Raw genomic sequence first — 6000 nt, forward strand, 5'->3', positions numbered from 1 at the left:
GCTGCTACTGTAGTTGCCAGGAGTGCAGAGATGCGAGGAAATAATCGAGAGATGCGAGGAAATGATCGACATTGACCTTAATTTTTGGGTACCTCTGAAGTCACGGGGCCTTGAAAAAAATTATAACATTTATTAATAGTTTTTCCAATTTTCCAATTCCGTTGTATATAATCTATAAAATAACAATAAAGAAATTCAATTCCAATCTAGTTTTTTTTTCTTTTTTAAGTGTGAATTCGAAAAAAATCCTGTTGGATAAAGTCCTTGAGGACTAGTGAATCACGCGACATTTTAAATGTAATCGATAAGCATATAATTGCACGTTTAGTAGTTTATCTTCTTTGTTTTACCACTCACATAAACATGACTTTAAATCTATTGTGTCCTCCTCCATAGAACTGACAGCAGCGCTTCTGCTAGAACTGACTTGTTGGTTCCGTGCATTTTGTTTCATCATGAAAACAGCTGAACCCTTTACTAGCGTTGATTTTGGAAAAAAAACAAAAAGTTGTTTTCATCCCAGCTTCTTGTAAACCATTTCATCTCAAACAAGTTTTTTTTTCCCTTTTTTTGACCTTCTTCCTGAGTGAAGTCTTCACATGCAGTAAGGAGACTGAATTGTCCCCTTGATGAGAAAGGAGTGGAAGCACTCAAAACAATCAATTTAAGTGAAGTATTTTGATGTGTTTTGAAGCACATCAATTAAGCCTAAAACTGTAAGTACTTTAGATAGAAGAAAATATTAATCGGTTGTGAAAAAAAAAAAAAAATTGGGGGTCCCTGGAAATGTATGGCCGTGAGTGAGAGAGCCGTGCAAAGACAAACATTTGGGGGAGGGGGTGAGGTGTATGCAGATGCATGACAGAATGAATACACAGGCCGAGCCTGGCCCTTTAAGACTGTGCATTGTGAGCCTGAAGGAGAGTTAGCAGCCGCTCAGCACACTCTGGTGCACTGTGTGTTGTCAGAGAACATACTTTTTGTGCCCCAAAAGAGACACATGCAAATCCTACTTTGTGGAATTCACTTTTTGAGGGGGGTTTCTACTCCCCATTTACCATGAAAAACGAGGGAATGCCGAATACAAATAAATATTGAAATTCTGTCATTTAAAAAGCCCATGAGAAGTCAACTTTTTAGTGCTTTAAACCATGTTCCAATGTTGTTTTCTCACCCTAAACACTCCCAAAGTGTTATTTTCCTTCATTGATGCATTTCTAATCATTCCACACTTATTCTGTGCTCTCATACCCAGCCTCGCTTGTGTAGGTGAAAACAGCTTGAAGTGCGCTTATTATGACAGAAGCATTTCTTCCCTCCCCTACACCTCCCCGTACCGCCTCTGCAAGACAATATACACGCCGACCTTGTCCGCGTCTCTTAATTTCGTTTCGGTTCCGAAGCGGAGGAGGAGAGATTTTGCACCGAGTTTTGCACCAAGTAAACAGAAACGTTTCATTTTACCTACAACATTTTACTTTATAAAATGCTGAAGTGGCGTATATGTATATTTGGGAGTAAACAATTCACCTGTGGGCGGAACTTTTATTGTGAATACCGCGTTCCCACGGGGACTAATTTGATAGGACGAATGTGTGTTAGTGACCTACGTTTTGACCTACCTCATGAAGGCGGCAAGGCAGCTCAACTGTAAGGTGTTTTACTTCCTGTTTAGAAATACCGGTACCATAAATTATTTAATAAGATATTAAATCGCCCATGTGCTACATGTAATATATACAGTATACACATATTACACTATGGAAAGTATAAATATCATGTTTTAGGCCATTTTATACAATTAGTGATCTAACTACAAAGAAAAATACCGTAGGTAGGTTGAATTGGTATACCAACAGAGCACACGCTACTGCAATATATTTTACTATTATATGGTGTATGTTTGTAGCCGCAATTGCTGTGTGAGATGCGTCAATAATTCAAGTATGGATAATAAATTTGATGGCGCACCAATGATTACTTTTTGTTGACATCTAATGAAGCCATAAAAAGACATGAAGATACACACGAAGGTACGCACAGCCTTTTTGCTAGTGTTTCACACTGCGTTCTTTGGGCAGTGAAGCATGGTGTTGTTAGTTTTGCAGTTTGAGTCACCTGGGGCTACACACGTCTCCTTCTGTTAACCACTGTCAAGGCCTACAGAGGATCGTCTGTGACAGGTGCTCTCTGAGTATGTCACTTTGTTTGTGCCTGTTGATGACAAACGGTCAAATAGAAAAAACAGGCATTTATGCAACTTAAGGGTCTTTTTTCTTGTTCTTTTTATACACTCGCTCACGTAAAGAGGCGGCAGTTGGGTGAAGGATTGAGAAGAAAAAGAGCGACTCGGCTGCCTCTGTTTCACGCTGATAATGCCGTGTGACTCATATCAATATTTCTCATCTCTCTAAATAGGATATGAAATAGCTTTTTCTGTAAGCCTTGATGAACGACGCGGCTATCACTTGCCAGCATTTGCCGAGCCGCTAACTGCTACTCTTGATTAAATCCTCCGAGTATCATTGTGAAAGAGATGTTAAAGCATTTCAAATTATATTCCAAGCCATCACCAGTGCTCGCTTGTATATTGAGCTGTAGGAGAGTATTGAGGTCTTAACCATAGAAAAAGTAGTGGTGTCATCCGACTTCGTGATCAATAAAAGGATCTTTAGCCGAGGTCCAAATAGAATTAAGAATTGCTTTAGGATAATGACATTATCGACCAACGTTCAGTTAGGCGTTTTAAGCTGTGTCAGGTTCATTTCCATCTATGAAGGTGTGCTGGTCTGAATCGCGTTGGATGGTCGATGTAATGTTCTCGATGTGATGTTTTCAGCGCTACCCTCAGCATTACTCAACATTCTTTTCTTGCGTAGTGGTTCATCAGTTCTCAAACTTTTTTCACTGATGTACCTTCTGTGGAATATTTTTGTTTGTTGGAAAAACACAAAACCGAGTCTTGTTTCATGAATCGCTTAGTTAATTTGTGCATTTGCAGTGGTATCTATGGGTGTATTTTATTTAGCAATTGCACAAGATAGATCGTGTAGCATTTGGTTTGTATTTGGCTCATCTGCCAGAATATTGCATCACTGATGACAGTTAACTTGCTCCTGATTCACAAATGTACTGTTTCTCTCATGGCATTACAAAGCATTCAATTAGATTTGCTGATACCAGTGGGATTCTTGTTTCAAATCTCACATACACTCCTGAATTGTCTTCACATGCCCCCAGGTGTACACTCACATTTGAGAAGTGTTTTTCTACTACATTGACAAAAAAAGCTATTGTCAACTGCTAGTGTTCAATCAGGGGCACAGCCAGAATTTTTTGTGGGCTGGCCAGGGTGAAAAAACATCTCAGTAAATGATTAAATGTATTGTATTGTATAAATTGTAATGTAAATATCTAGTTAATATGAATAGCGAACTGGTATTGACTGCCTGCTTGTAAAACTGGCAGATAAATGGTTTCATTTTCCAATTGATAGGCTCTTAACTTGAAAATAAACAAACTGTGCCGCTCATGTAATTATGAAACATATCAAATTAAATTTGCTGATCCCAAGAAAAACCTTTTAAAATGTCACACACCCACTGAAGTCAAAATGATCCAAATTTGGTGTGGGTGTGGCAAGAGTGAAAAGGGGTGGCCACCATGTAGCTCCGCCCCTGAGTCCAACAATGTGATTGAATTTGACCAAAATAAATGTTCAAATCAAGTGATTTCAATACACAGCAGAATATCTCAGCATACCATGACAGTTCACTTCAGCCAAAAATGACAAAGTTTTGTTTTTTCTTATTTCTTTCTATATAAGTTAAAAAATCCGTTTTAACTGTACTTGCAGTAAATAGGCCAACAAAGATTTGTTGACTCCAGCATAATGCACCTGAATAGATAAGTTATTTGATTTACAGGAGCAGAACTTGATTGGGCAAAAATGACTAGGAGGGACATTAATATTATACGGATCTAACCTTGTTTCAGAAGTTCACTGAAGAAAACTCCCTTCCCCCCGAGGATGCATTATATTATGTTACTGCTTGATTTAACTTTAAAATAAGTTGTGCATGAGGAATCCTTTGTTTCTTTTAACCCCACTGCCAATATTTATTTTTCTTTTTCAGGCAAGGCACTCTGATTGACCCTCCTCTTGTTGTGTATTCCCTCAGTGAATAAAAACTAATGCACCTAGCTCATGATGAGAGACATTGAGGTGTTTTGATGTTTGGGAATGAAAAATGCATTTCTTCAGTTGGCTTAATTATGTATGTGTCCACTGTCGAGTTGAAAACTGCTGCTCATGTGAGGGATGTTTCAAGCGTACCTTTTTGCCATTGGCACGGAATGCATTACTTCCCTATTACCGGCATGCTCACGTTCCCTCATATGCAACCTTATGGAAATATTAAATGAAGTGTCTGCACACCTCAGTGGACACATTGAATAAGCATGAGCATCCTGGTTCATGGTCCACAACGTGAGGATTAAGTTGATTGCTATTTTGGACTACTTTTAGCTGACAGGCTTCAATACCCAAAGTATGTAAGAGGTAATGTTTTTTGGGAATGGAATTTTGTCGTTCAGAGCGGATGGTTGTGTAACCCGACTGCCCAATAAACTTGGACTACTTAAATAATACTTTATAGGTGGTCAGGAATACCACAAACTTAAATATTTGAATACAAGAAATTCAATTTGTTATCATATGTCCACTTTGAGATACATTTACAGTACATGAGTCAAAATAGTTTTTTTTTTTTCTTTGTGAGTTTATTAAAGAACTATCAAAAATTCATTGTAATTTTGCTAGCACTGAATGGGTTGAGAAAGCAGTTGGGAAAAAAAATATAGATATATCCACATTTACAAGATAACAACATAGGGGTTTATGTATACACTGTGAATAATGTCATCAGTCACTTTGTAAAAAAAATACTTGCCTTCAACATGAGTGTTATTTCGAGCCTGCAATATTGAGGCTTGAATCAAAATTATGTCGGTGCAGCTCTACTGTAATTCTTACCAATTACATGCCACCTCCATATAGTTCCATGTTTAGAGATTGCTGTCATTTCACATATTTCACATATTTTGCCATATGTGACATCAGGTTAGAATTTCCCATGTTGCTGGATATTGCTAAAAGTAACAACATGGTTATGTGTCTGGTTCCTCTGATTAGCTGTATATTGTGCCAGCTACCTCTTTTTGTCACCTATATATATATATATATATATATATATATATATATATGTACTGTATATACATATATATACTAATTTCTCCCAAATAGCCTGTTCAGTTTGTCCCTTTTTGACCCACATTGGGTAAATTTTTACATTGTCTTTTGTGTGGATACAATAGCGAATTTAATTCAAAGTTAAAAAAAAAAAAAAACTAAAATGAGGCACTGAACATAATGCTCTACAATATAAACCTCACAGACATACATACACTTTCATAAATTGCATCATGTTGGTCAAATGAGAGGATGGCATTTGCGTACAGCTGAAGATACAAAGTATTTCAACCTCGTGGTGCGTGATTGTGCAAGAATTAGGGCTCTGGTTAGCATAACATATTTTGGAAATGTCAGAGAAAACCTCTCAAAACAGAAGAAAACAAATGTTTCCCCATCATCCCTCCACATTTTTCATGTCCAAAGCTTAAATGATATTATTGCAGTCATTTCCTGGACTGGGGTTTCATTTTGAGACTCCCTTTTCAGGCCTTGTACTTACAAGCAGTCTGTCACCTTTTCAACACCTCTCTCTGGGTGTTTAAAAGGTGTGGGTGGCCACCATTGGACCCTGAAGTGGTCATAGGGACATTGGGCTATGAAATTACATGAGGCCGCCAGCCTAAGGTCCGTGCAGTCGTCTCTTAATGAAAATTGTTTCACAGTGCAGGCTGCTCAGAGCTGCGAAGACAATCTGTTTGACAACCAGGCTTTAATATGCAAAGGTTGAGTAAAGGGACACCCATAGT

The sequence above is a fragment of the Hippichthys cyanospilos genome, chromosome 19 (assembly GCF_059441005.1).
Source record: "Hippichthys cyanospilos isolate Australia breed blue-spotted pipefish chromosome 19, RoL_Hcya_1.0, whole genome shotgun sequence".
NCBI lineage: Eukaryota > Metazoa > Chordata > Actinopteri > Syngnathiformes > Syngnathidae > Hippichthys > Hippichthys cyanospilos.